Below are 14610 nucleotides of genomic sequence, written 5' to 3' on the forward strand. Positions count from 1 at the left end.
AGACACAGAATCCAGGGAAGAAAGAAAAGCATGGTAAGAGGGTGATAAGGCACTGTAGGAAAGATGGTGTGAAATGCAATGGACTGTACACTTTCTCTTCCCCTTAAGAAGTGCAATGGGAAAATCAAGGTCAATGGGATCAGCTACAACAATGGTGTTAGGGACAAGAACATTATCATCAGAAAACATAACAGGCTTAGGCTCAAGAGGAATACTTGGAACCATGTCTGCCGAATATGGAGTTTCAGAAAGACTGATAGAAAGTGGTGTGGGTTGAGGATGTGTGGAGTCAACCATCATCTACCAGCGCTGATATTTCTGTGAGGTTTCCCGTAGTGGCTCAAGTAATGAAACTGGAGGTGCAGGTGCTGGTTGAACTGATGCAGGTGCTGGCTAAACTAATGGAGGCACCAAAGAATCAGGAAGAGGAATAGAGGAACATAAGGTGGATTCAAAGAAGGTAACATCCATAGTGACAAATCTGCTCCTCGACACTGGGTCATAATAGCAATACCCCTTTTGGTTTTGAGCATAAAAAAAAAACACATTTCTTGGCCTTAGGATCCAATTTCTTGCGATGAGGGCCAAGAATGTGAACAAAGGAAACAACCAAAAACCCTTAAAGGTATATGAAATATCTCCCCATCTAGAAAAAGAAGACTAAATGGCACCTTAAACCCCAAAGTCCATGAAGGAACACGGTTAATCAAATGCACAACTGTAAGAACTACATCTCCCCAGAACTGCACAGGAACTGAAGCACACACCATAAGACTCCTTGCCACCACCACAATGTGTCTGTTTTTCCTCTCAGCAACTCCATTCTGTTGCGGTGTATATGCACAACTGCTTTAATGAACTACACCATGTTCTAAGAGATACGTGGTCAGGTCCTTCTCAAAGTATTCTCTGGCATTATCTAATCTAAAAGCCTTAGTTCTCACTCCAATTTGTCTTAGAACCATCTGGTGGAATTGTCGTACCAAGTTAGGAACCTCATCACGTGATCTCATCAAATATATCCAAGAATATCGTGTATAATCATCCACAAATAAGAGAAAGTAACGGAATCCTCCCATAGAAAGGATATGATATGGACCCCATACATCAATGTGAACAATATTAAAAGAAAAAGTACTTTTATTACTTAGTTTAAAAGACTATCTACAATGCTTTCCTAACTGACAACTCTCACACTCCAAAGTAGATAACTGAACAGACTCAAACAACTTTGGGAAAAGACATTTCAAATAACTAAAAGAAAGAGGTCCCAAGCGATTGTGTCAAAGCATAATCCGTTTCACTGACTCTGACCCACTACTACTGTTGTTGCTAACATGATGGCCCTAATATCTCAGAATCTCATCCAGAAGGTAGACACCATTCACCTCACGACCACTCCCAATCATCTTCTTTGACTCCAGATCCTACAAAACACAATTACCAGGAAGAAAGGTCATAGAAGAATTCAATTTTTTTGTCAAAGAACTAACAAACAGTAGGTTGGTATGAAGTCTAGGGACATGTAAAACAGAAGACAGACTTATATCATCGGTCACTCTAACTGTCCCCTTCCCAGCAATGGGCATATGTGAACCATTTGCGAGCACAACTAATAGGAACTGAAAAGGGTAGGGGCATTAGTCATGTGCTCAGATGCTCCTGAGTCTATAATCCAAGGAGGTCCCTCCTTACCTGAAGTGGATGCAAGATTTGCAGTTGCATATGAACTACCTGTATGTGCAAAGGAAGTGGTGTAGTTGCCTCCTGCATTCTACTGCCCATCTAGAAGGCTAGAGCTAAGTGAATCTTTCTTACTCATAAGCTGTCCAAATCTCTCCAATTCTGTTCTCACTACAGCTACTACAACGGATTCCCAATCGGTTTGGGAAAGAGGGGCCAAAGAATCTCCTTAATGGCTACATTTGCATTTCCTTTCTTGTTCCTTATCCGAGCAGGCATAAGATTTGGATGAAGCTTCCAACAAGTGTCACTGGTATGCTTAGGCTTCTTGCAATAATCACACACCAAGTCCTTCTTATCTTCCCTTCTAGTCTCACTACTCCCCCTGTCTCCATTCGGCTTAGGTTTTGTTGTACCAACCATAGCCGACTAGTCAACCCCAGGCTGTCTTAGCATTACATTCCTCCTACTCTCCTCTCCAGAGACAACGACATAGGCCTGAGAGAGTGTCACACCCTCCCCAGAAAGAATATGCTGCTTAGTAATGTCAAATTCAGGGTTCAGCCCTGCCAAGAACTCAAAAGCCCTATTCCTCTCTAGCAGTTTATGATAAGTTGTTGCATCATTTACACTTTCCCATATCACAGTTTCTAAGTGATCTATTTCCTGCCATAGGGTTTTCAGCATGGAGAAATACATATCAAGAGGTTTTTCTCCCTATTTCATACTTATAACCTGATTTCTTAACTAATAGGCTCTGGCTTCATTTTGCTTCTGAGAGTAGGTTTCAGTCACTCCATCCCAAATCTCCTTAGCAGTATTAGCCCATAGGAATTTTTTTGCAATATGAGGTAACATAGAATTACACAGCCAGGACATTACCATGTAATTCTCTTGCACCCATTGGGAAGAGTCTGTATTAGGTTTCTTCTCCTCCCCAGTGAGATACCCTAATTTTCCACAGGCACCAATAGCCATCTTAGCTGATTGTACCCACTCCAAGTAATTACTATCATCAAATTTTACTATGCTAATGATCCCAGACCCAAAAATATCACTACTACCTCCAACACCCAGTCCCACAGTATCGGTAGATTTCATTTCAGTATTCCAACTTGTAGAGAGATGGGCCGAATGGCCCATAGGCTGTTTATCCTTTTTTATCTTTTATGTTCTTTGCTGTAATGGGCCTTAATCTGGGCTTTATTCTTTCTTATGTTATGTCTTTTTAATTCTTTGCCCATCTAGGGGCTTCTCTGTAAATTACTAAAGTTTAACTAAATGAAATAGAATTTAGGGAGTAAGAGAAGAGATTATGTTCAAAAATCTCTCTTTGAACCCAAGTTGCTGCCACCTTCTTCTTCTTCTTCTTCTCTCCTCTTGAACTCTGATTTCTGCTACTTTCTTTTGAATTTTTGCAACTTTCTAAATAACCTTTCTTCTCAAAATGCTGTTTTTCTTCTTGGTATCAGAGCAAGCTCATTTTTCCCTTTTTTTCACCTTTTTTTCCCCATACACAATGTGTATGGAGAACTAAATCGTATGAATAGTTAAAGAAACCTATTTCAGCCCAGTTGTTAGTGGTTTCTAGAGAGAAGGGGACTAGTTTTGTCGTCCTCTTGACAAATTCAAGCGTGTTGCCCAAAACCCTAATTTTTTGGAGAAATCTGATTGCGGGCCCCAAAGGATTATTTAGAAATCACCCTAGCCGATGGCTCTCTTGCCCCTATCTCTGGCAAGGGAACCATCAAGGCTACAAACTCCTTGGTTCTTCCTTCTGCTCTTCATGTACCCAGACTAAATACAAACTTGTTTTCTGTAAGTAGCCCAACTAAGTCGTTAAACTATTGTGTAACCTTCTTCCCTTCCTACTGTGTGTTTTTCAGGATCTGGAGTCTCAGAAGGGGGAGTGGCCATGAGGCGAATGGAATATATCTGTTGGATACTCCTGGACAGTGCCATGAACATCCTGGAAAAGTTGCTTTTGGGTCTACATCTACAGAGTCCATCAGTCGAGTCATGTTATGTCATTTTCGTTTGGGTCATCTTTCTTTTTCTACATTAAGTCATTTATTCCTATAACTATTTAAGAGAATTAGTTTGTCTAGTCTTCATTGTGAGTCTTGTGAATAGTCAAAACATTATAGAAACAGTTATCCTCTGAGTAATAAAAGATCTTCTCCTTTTAATATTGTGCACTCTGATGTGTAGGGGCCTTACCACTTACTTTCTATGGGTGGCTACAAATATTTTATCTTGTTCATTGATGAGTTTTCTCGATTCACTTAGGTACTTTTTATGAAGTCCCGTGATGAAGTTCCCAGACTTGTGAGGCAATTCCATGAATTTGTCATAACCCAGTTTGATACTAGAATTAAAATTTTCAGATCCGACAATGCAAAAGAATATTTTGAGAAAAACCTGACCTGCTATTTCACTGATTTAGGGGTTATTCATCAAAGCTCATGTGTTAGGACCCCAAAACATAATGGAGTTGCTAAAAGAAAAAATAGACATATTGTTGAAGTTGCAAGAAGTATTCTATTTGCCTCATATGTCCCTACAAAATTTTGAGGTGATGCTGTTCTCACTGCTACCTACCTTATAAATCGTATGCCATCCAGGGTTTTAGGGTTAAGTCTCCTTTCAATCTTCTTCATTCAAACAATGATCTTTTTCCTATTCCTCTTCGTGTCTTTGGCTGAACTTGTTATGTACATATCCCAAGTGTCAAGAGACATAAATTTGAACCAAAAGCCCACAAGTGTATCTTCCTTGGTTATTCCCCCACACAGAAGGGTTAATGTTGTTTTGATCCGAAGACTGACACTTGGTATGTCTCAATGGATGTCACCTTCGATGAGATTTCTTCCTTTTATGGTTCTTCTCTGGAGAGACATTGTCCAAAGGGGGAGGATTTGTCACAGGTGTTTGCTCTTCCTTTTCCTGTCCCAATTGGGTCTTTTGCTGAGTCTCTTCCTCCTTCAAATGAGTCAAGGGAGGATCAGTCACTTCACTCTCATTCTAGTGTTCCTATTCCTCCTCCTTTACCTCATCGCCCTCTTTTTAATCCTAGGTTGTACCAACGGCAAAGAACCAGAAATGAACAGATTGTTTCCCCTCCAACACATGAGCCTCATGCACTTCTAGTTACAAATGAGACAACAGGTACTGTTACAGCCCCTTTGGAGCCATCCTTCCCAGACCTTGATATCCCCATTGCTATTAGGAAAGGAAAAAGGAAGTGTACTACACATTGCATTTCCAAACACCTTTCTTATAGTTTGCTCTCTCCTTCATATTTTGCCTACCTTTCTTCTGTTGCTTCTAACCCAACTCCCAGGTCTGTGTCAGAAGCTCTTACTATTCTAGAATGGAGGGATGCTATGAGAATAGAAATTGATGCCCTGCACAAGAATGACACTTGGGAAGTGGTTGATTTGCCTGAAGGGAAGGATCCAGTAGGCTATAAATGGGATTTTACTATCAAATATCATGCTGATGGCACCATTGAAAGGTACAAGGCTAGGCTGGTTGCAAAAGGCTATACACAGAAATATGGGATTGATTATCTGGAGACCTTTGCCCCTATTGCCAAGATGACTTCTATGACAATTCTTCTATCTTTGGTTGCACACTCAAACTGGACACTTTATCAACTGAATGTAAAGAATGCATTTCTGAATGGAGAGTTACATGAGGAGGTCTATATGTCTCTTCCTCCAGAGATGAATGAAAAAAATATGAAAGGAAAAGTCTGCAGGCTGAAGAAATCTCTTTATGGACTCAAACAGTCCCCTAGAGCATGGTTTGAAAGGTTTAGGGCTGCCCTTGTTAGCTTTGGCTATGTACAGACACAGTCTGATCATACCCTCTTTGTGAAGAGGAGAGGATCCTTGGCCGTTTACCTGATTGTGTATATTGGTGATAGTGTTGTGACTATAATGATGTCTCAAGGATTAATGATCTCAAATCTTTCTGTTAGAGTGAGCCGAATAAGGGTAATTTAGTAATCTTATGTCAGTCAAGTACTTTGCTTATGTGGCTGTTTTATTAGAGTACTCTGCCCCACACTTAAGTGAGGGCAGTTTAGTCTTTGTAAGTGTAATTAGAACCTAATAAACACAAGGGGGTCAACTGAATGGGTATACTAATCAGTTCGACTAAACCCTCCTGTTCTCTCTTTCTCTTGTCTTCTTCCTCATCTTCTTCTTCCTTCTTCACTGGTTCGGACTACTGTAGCTGCTCCAAAACATGGTATCAGAGCAAGGTTTCTGACCTGCTTCCGCTTGCAAAGCATCTCAGCTGTGTTCGTGACACCCTCCTCTTCGTTTCTAGTTGGTTAATGGAGAGAGCTGGCTGGCCCTAGGTCTGAGACATCACAGTTCGTTGCTCTCTGCTGCGCACAGTTTTCTTCATCAAGGAAGGTGATTTCAGCAATGAATGGTTGGCTGATACTCTCAAAGGAAGGTTAGTTATTTAGTCCTCTTGTGTTGCTGGTATTTCTGGGTAGGAACCCTTCAAGAATCAGTTAGTACTGATTAGAACCTAGAGAACTAGGTTCATTGTTGCCCTAAAAAGGGCTGTGTGTGCAGTAGCCGAATGGTGTAGGGCTGCTGTGAGTTGTTGAGTGGTGTTAGGGCTGCTGTAGGTGGACGAGTGGTGTAAGGTGGAATGCAGTGACCTTGCCAAGCTCCTTGTGGTCGTGTAATGCCCTCTTAAGTGTGTTAAACAAATCTGAACTGGGTGTAGCAGTTTGACTGTGTTGTGGTGCTTGTGATGCGCAATTTTTTTTATTGAGTGGTTGTAAGAGGGCCTACTGTTGTGTTGTGGTGCTTGTGATGCTTATGTGGGTCGTAGGTGTGTGAAGTCAGCAGTAGTGTAAAGAAGAACAAGTGTGTGCTCCCACTGTTGTGTTTAGGGGCTGCAATAGGTGCTGAAATATCAAACTGTGAACAACATCAATCAGCTTGTAGCTGAGAAGTAAGGTTAGAGGCAACTGTGAAAGAGTATAATGGCAGCAATAGGAAATGGCTACAATGATCAGAAACCTAATGTGGTAATTTCCTCCGACTACCTAGGGGTACAAATGACCTCAATTAAGCTGAATGGGGAGAACTATGTTCCATGGGCCAAATCAGTGGAAGTGTTTCTCAAGGCAAAGAAGAAAGTAAAGCATGTAAGAGATGAAAAGCCATCGGAGGACTCTCCAGGGTTTGATGATTGGGAGCAAAAAGATGCTCAAATCATGACTTGGCTGTGGAATAGTATGGAACCTAAAATTAGTGCCAACTTCATGTTTCTTGATACGGCTAAGGATATATGGGAGCATGCTAAGAAGCTATATTCTGGACAAGATAACACAACAAGAGTGCATCAGCTTTATCAGGAGTATTTTGATTTACAACAAGGAACCAAAACACTAGAAGAGTACTATGCCAACATGAAGAATATAAGGAATGAACTCAATGTCTATCACCCCCTTACTCCAGATATTAAAGTTCAGCAACAGCAAAGGGAGCAACTAGATGTTACAAGATTTTTGGTGGGGCTGAAGTCGGAATATGAACCAGTTAGAGCCCAAATATTGGGGGGCTCTACTCTTCCTACACTTGAGGAAGTATTCTCAAGGCTTCGTAGAATCTCTTTGGGACAGACAGAGAACTCCACACAGTCTGATAGATCAGCACTTGTGACAGCTCGAGGGGTTGGATATAGTACAAGAGGGGGAGGTCATGCTCCCCGAGGAGGCCGTGGCAGTTCCATGATTAGTCGGGGTGGTCGTGACTCAGGGGGAGGTCGTGGCAGAGGGAAGAATAACTCTACAAGGAAATGCACTCATTGTGGTAGAGAGGGACACACAGTGAATTTCTGTTATGATCTACATGGCCCTCCCTCTAAATGGGCTAATCATGCTGTAGCGGGTGAGGTTGATATCAGTGACAGTAAACCGGCAGACCGAACTCATCCCACATCTACATCTACCTCTGGGAGGGAAATGGTGAGCGTACCGCGTGATGAGTATGAACGGTTCCTTCAAACTACTTCACAGCATACCACTGCCACACTTGCCCAATCAGGTATTGCTTGCATGTCATCTAAAACCTCTCCCTGGATTATTGACTCTGGAGCCTCAGATCATATGACCGGGACTCCAGGTGTGTTCTCTTCTCTCTCTAAAACCTCCACATCACAAACTGTTACACTTGCCAATGGGTCCTCATCTCCCATATGTGGTGTTGGTAATATTGACATGGCTCCTGTGCCCTTATCATCTGTTTTATATGTCCCTAAGTTTCCATTCAATCTTTTGTCTGTTAGTAAAATAACCAAAGCTCTTAACTGTTCCGTTACCTTCTTTCCTTCCACCTGTGTTTTTCAGGATCTCAAGACGGGGAAGAAGATTGGTGGGGGGCATGAAGCTGGTGGACTGTACTATCTTGACGGTGGTGGATCTTCAATTGCTCTTCAGACTTCGCTTACTCCTCTACAATGGCATTGCCGACTGGGACATCCATCTCTCAAGGCTCTCAAGATTTTGGTCCCGTCATTGAGTCATTTGTCAGTTTTGCAATGTGAGTCATGTCAGTTTGGGAAACATCGTCGTGTGTCCTTCAGTCCAAGAGTTGAGAGTCGTATGTTGAGTCCTTTTTCTTTGGTTCATTCAGATGTTTGGGGTCCAATCAAAATAGAGTCTTATAATGGGTACAAGTATTTTGTCTCCTTTATTGATGATTGTTCAAGAATGACATGGATTTACTTAATGAAAGAAAGAAGTGAATTGTTTTCTATTTTTCAAAAATTCCATGCTGAAATACGCACACAATTTGGTGTTCCAATCAAAATTCTCCGTTCAGATAATGGTCGTGAATACTTTCTTACTTCATTTCAACAGTATTTAGAACAGCATGGCATTATTCATCAGACATCATGTGCATACACCCCTCAACAAAATGGGGTAGCTGAACGGAAGAACCGTCAGCTTCTTGAAACTGCTCGGTCTATTCTTCACCACATGAATGTTCCTAAACGTTTTTGGAGTGATGCTGTACTCACTGCATGTTTTCTCATTAATCGGATGCCCTCCTTCATTCTTCATGGTCGGTCCCCCTTCTCTATCTTGTTTCCCACTTTATCTCCATTCCCATTAATTCCTCGTGTCTTTGGTTGTGTGTGCTTTGTCCACAATCTGAGTCCTGGAATAGACAAGCTAGATGCACGCTCAATTAAATGTGTCTTCCTTGGCTACTCACGGACTCAGAAAGGGTACAAGTGTTATAATCCCATTACCCGGAAGTGCTATGTCTGTCCTGATGTCACCTTTTTTGAGTCAGTCCCCTTCTTCTCAAGTCCTGAAGCACCCTCGTCTCCACCCGCACTTCCTCTTCCTCTCCCTGTCAGTGATCCAGTTCCAGATGTTGTTGTTGGAGTAGACTCATCACCTCATCCCATGCAGATCACCACCGAACGTCCACCAATCCGGCAAGTGTATACACGTCGAACGGCACCGGCCCCTCCTCCAGCTTCTACCTCATCTGTGGATCCTCTCATGGCTCCTATTGTTGAACCCTCAAACCTTGATCTACCCATTGCCTTACGGAAAGGTAAACGCAGTTCTACCCTCCATCCCATTTCCAATTTCGTTTCATTATCTCGTCTTTCTACATCACATCGCCAGTTTGTTTCCCTTTTATCCTCTATTTCCATACCTAACAATGTCCAAGAAGCTCTCAGTTCACCTGATTGGCGGCAGGCAATGGAGGAGGAACTTTCTGCTCTTCAACATACTCAAACGTGGGAACTTACTACTCTCCCACCTGGTAAGCATGTTGTGGGATGTAAATGGGTGTATACTGTGAAGTACTTGCCAGATGGTAGTGTAGAGCGTCTGAAGGCCAGACTTGTTGCTAAAGGTTACTCCCAGTTGTATGGAGTAGACTACATGGAGACATTCTCTCCGGTGGCTAAGATTGGTTCTGTTCGTGTACTAATTTCCCTGGCAGTTATGTATGATTGGCCTCTGTTTCAGCTTGATATCAAGAATGCCTTTCTCCATGGTGATCTTGTGGAGGAGGTATATATGGAGCAACCACCTGGGTTTGTTGCTCAGGGGGAGGATGGTAAGGTATGCAGATTGAAAAAGGCAATTTATGGGTTGAAACAATCGCCGCGTGCTTGGTTTGGGAAGTTCAGTGAAGTGGTGAAGAGTTTTGGAATGAAGCAGTGCCAGGTAAATCACTCAGTGTTCAGCTATGACTCAGAAGCTGGGAAGATTCTATTAGTGGTCTATGTGGATGATATTGTCATTACTGGCAGTGATAAATTGGGGATTGGCAAATTAAAGGTATTTTTGCAAAACCATTTCCAAACAAAAGATCTTGGAACATTGAAATATTTCTTGGGAATAGAGGTTGCCAGGTCAAAACAAGGTGTAAATCTGTGCCAAAGAAAATATGTTCTTGATCTATTGGAAGAAACAGGACTGTTAGGTGCAAAACCGGCTGAGACCCCTATGGAACCAAATGTTAAGTTGAGCAGTGATACAGGAGAAATATTTGAAGATCCTGGAAGGTATAGACGACTAGTGGGGAAGCTGAACTATCTAACTATCACGAGACCCGACATATCCTTTGCAGTCAGTGTGGTGAGCCAATTCATGCAGGATCCTCGTATACCTCACTGGGATGCAATTCTTAGAATTGTGAGGTATCTGAAAGGAGCTCCAGGCCGTGGACTATTGTATAAACCAGGAGGAAAACTTGAAGTAGTGGGGTATACAGATGCAGACTGGGCAGGCTCAGTGAATGATAGAAGATCTACTACGGGCTATTGCACATTTCTTGGAGGAAATCTTGTGACGTGGAAGAGTAAAAAGCAGACGGTTGTGGCCAGAAGTAGTGCTGAAGCTGAGTATAGGGCCATGGCACATACTACCTGTGAGTTAGTGTGGTTGAGGAATCTTCTACAAGAAATTGGGTTTCACATGGATAAACCTATGAGACTGTATTGTGACAACCAAGCTGCACTACATATCTCATCCAATCCTGTATTTCATGAGAGAACAAAGCACATAGAGGTTGATTGCCACTTTGTGAGGGAGAAGGTCCTTGCTGGAGAGATAAACACAGAACATGTGGGCTCGAATGATCAATGGGCAGATTTGTTTACAAAAGCTCTAAATTCAGGGAAAGTGAATCATCTATGTAACAAGCTGGGATTATATGACATATATTCTCCAGCTTGAGGGGGAGTGTTAGAGTGAGCCGAATAAGGGTAATTTAGTAATCTTATGTCAGTCAAGTACTTTGCTTATGTGGCTGTTTTATTAGAGTACTCTGCCCCACACTTAAGTGAGGGCAGTTTAGTCTTTGTAAGTGTAATTAGAACCTAATAAACACAAGGGGGTCGACTGAATGGGTATACTAATCAGTTCGACTAAACCCTCCTGTTCTCTCTTTCTCTTGTCTTCTTCCTCATCTTCTTCTTCCTTCTTCACTGGTTCGGACTACTGTAGCTGCTCCAAAACACTTTCCTTCATACAGAGTTTGAGATCAAAGATCTAGGGAATTGAGATACTTTCTTGGCGTAGAAGTTGCTAGGTCCAAGGAAGGGATCCTTATCTCTTAGAGAAAGTATGTTCTTGATTTGCTCTTTGAAACAGGGAAGATGGGTGCTAGACCAGTTGCTACTCCTATCGATATGAGTCCTAAACTCTCTGCTTCAGATGGAATATTGTTAGAAGATAAGGGAGTCTTCCAGAGACTATTTGGAAAACTTCTTTATCTATGCATGACTCGGCCAGACATTGCATATGTTGTCAGTTGCATCAGTCAGTTCATGCATGCTCCCAGGGATACTCACATGGTAGAAGCAAAGTGGATTCTGTGTTATTTGAAGGGCTCCCCTAGAAAGGGAATTCTATTTGCTAAGCATGGCCATATGAAACTTGAAGCCTACACAGATGCTAACTGGGCCGGAAACATTGATGGCAGAAGATCTACCTCTGGGTATTGTAGCTTGGTGGCAGGTAATATTGTCTCTTAGAGAAGCAAGAAACAATCAGTTGTTGCTCGATCTTCAACCGAAGCAGAATACAGAGCCATGGCTCATAGAGTTTCTGAACTATTGTGGGTTAGATCCTTGATGGAGGAACTGGGTATTGAGCATGATAAGCCAATGATGTTATACTGTGATAATTAGGCCGTCATCAACATTGCTCACAACCCAGTGCAACATGATAGAACTAAGCATATTGAAGTTGACAGACACTTCATTCAAGAAAGAGTGGCTTCTGGAGAAGTGTGTCTACCTTTCATCACCTCTGAAGGACAATTAGCTGATTTCCTCACCAAGGGCATTCCCAAGGCTAAACTTCAACATGATACTGGCAAGCTTGGCATGATTGACATCTATGCTCAGCTTGAGGGGGAGTGTAAGGAAGATGGGCTGAATGGCCCATAGGCTGTTTATCCTTTTTTATCTTTTATGTTCTTTGTTGTAATGGGCCTTAATCTGAGCTTTATTCTTTCTTATGTTATGTTTTTTTAATTTTCTGCCCAACTAGGGGCTTCTCTGTAAATTACTAAAGTTTAGCTTAATAAAATAGAATTAAGGGAGTAAGAGAAGAGATTATGTTCGAAAATCTCTCTCTCTGAACCCAAGTTGCTGCCACCTTCTTCTTCTTCTTCTTCTCTCCTCTTGAACTCTGATTTCTACTACTTTCTTTTGAATTTTTGCAACTTTCTAAACAGTCCTTTCTTCTCAAAAGGCTGTTTTTCTTCTCAACTCTCTATCTTACTTCAAATAGTTCAATAGTAAGAAAAAATAGATTGGAGACCTTCCAGAAAACCCTAGCTAGAGAGAAATCTCTCTCCTCCCTACACCTCCCAACAGAGAGAAGAGTGAATCGATCACTCTAGGAGGCTCAGAAAATTCCAAAAACCAAACCGCCCTCTTTAGAAAATCAAAAGAAAACTAACAATACTTGGGCGCCCGAGATCATAAGAAAAACAAAGAGTCCAACTTTTCTGGGACTCTTCCCCGTACTCCAGTTCTTCCCGATTTTGATGCTAAACAGTATATCACCTTCCTGATGACTAGATCCCACAAAAAAATCCAAGAACTAGGCAATCTATGGTAGATCGATCAGCCCTTTACTACTTCATGCAGTCGCTAATCTAGGATTGCATGAAAATGCTTCAAGAAACCCTAGTCGATGCTTTGATACCAAGTAGAAATCTGCTGAATTAAAAAAGTAGTTTCTTGAAGAGAGAAGAGAGAAGGAGAAGAAGAGAAGTTGAAAAGAAAAGAGAGCAATAATCTAGCCGCCCCCTTCACTTATTATTTATACTAAAAATAATAGAGCAGTACAAAGACAATTATGCCCTTATAGGGCGGCAAAACATAAAACAACATATATGACTCAAAAACATAATAAAATTTGGACTCACATAACTACTATGGTCCCCACCTCCTAACAACTAACATAAAACATCTACTCAGAAAAACATCATAAAACTGATTAATCTTCAACAATATCAACAAAATATCAGAGGTATTTGGGAAAAAAAAAAAAGCTTCCTAGAAAATTTCATATCGCCACTTAGAAAAATGGGATATTGCGACCCATAGATGGACGAGGGAAGAATGACAACCTTAAAATTTGAAAAGTTTAAATTAATTATCGCTCTATATTCTGGCCCTATAGGAGTAGGGGATTCAGTTAATGCAGAAATTCAGGCAATGTTACAAGAAGCTGAATTTGCCAAAGAACTGAATTGTGAACAGCTTTTAATTGAAGGTGACTCTAAGCTGGAGATCTAGTGGTTAAAAGAACCAGAAACAGCAGCCTGTTTCAGATTGCTAACTACAAATATGTCAGTCCATTTCCAATGGGAAAGAAGATCTGCAAACGGGCTAGCAGACTCACTAGCTAAACAAGGGGTGCATAGGAATCAGATGTTTGGGGCTAAACTGTAATTCTTTGTTTTGATCTGAAGCTGCCTCTCGTGCCTCTTTTTTGGGAACTTTCTGTGTATCTTTTATATTTCTAATTCTTAATAAAATCACTCATTATTCATCAAAAAAAACTTCGAATGTAAAAGGATTGGGTAGTGCCACTAAAAGGAAAGTGATTAAAGAGGTTTTGTTAAGGAAAGAAAAAAATGACATTGTGATGATCCAGGAAACCAAATTATATGAGGGGGTTAGAAGTTGAATCAGGGGTATTTGGGGATGGAAAGGTATTAATTAGGTCATGGGTGCCTCCTCTAGAGAAATAATAACAATGTGACAAGAGCAGATAGTTAAGTGTTTGGAGGAACCTATGATGAGATTTACAATGCCATTAAAATTAAAGAATGTGGTGGATGGATTTGTTTGGGTAATGAAAAATGTCCATGGCGATGTTTTTAGGTTCTCTTATGGGAGTAATAGTACCAAGCAACATGTAACAACTAGCAAGCAGAATTCAATCAATTCATTGAGTCATTTGAGCTTAAAGATATATTTTGTTAACAATACATCCATACCACAGTGCAGAACACCTAATGGAGTATGATGTGGTTCAAACCATGTGCTTTCAACTACAACAAAGTGGAGCACAGTGGATTCAAACACACCACACCTTACAGAAACCACACTACCAAATACCCTCTAAGTTGGTCAATATTAAGGGTAACTGTAAGTCTGTAACTCCTAACTAAAAGAGAATCCAAGAAGTATAAACTAGAAATCTTTAAGAAAAAAGTCTAATCAAGAATCTTTTTATGTCTCTTCTCATGGGACCTTTCAATCTAAAAGTCTAAGCTGTTAGGTGAGGTCCCTGAATAGGTTTTTATTCTCTAACATGCCTCCTCACGCAAAAGCCCATCGGGCTTGAAACGTGGACAAGCACAGGCCCACCAATACCTTGTGCTGAAATTTAAT

General features: G+C 41.2%; 1 protein-coding gene across 5 annotated transcripts in view; it reads right to left on the bottom strand.

Moving 5' to 3' along the window:
• Positions 1-14610, bottom strand: part of LOC148863857 (protein ESMERALDA 1-like) — a 90472-nt gene that overhangs the window by 27150 nt on the left and 48712 nt on the right. The gene's annotated exons all lie outside the window — the stretch shown is intronic.

Source organism: Nelumbo lutea, chromosome 3 (assembly GCF_056320005.1).
Source record: "Nelumbo lutea isolate HS-2025 chromosome 3, American lotus-T2T, whole genome shotgun sequence".
In the NCBI taxonomy this organism is placed as follows: domain Eukaryota; kingdom Viridiplantae; phylum Streptophyta; class Magnoliopsida; order Proteales; family Nelumbonaceae; genus Nelumbo; species Nelumbo lutea.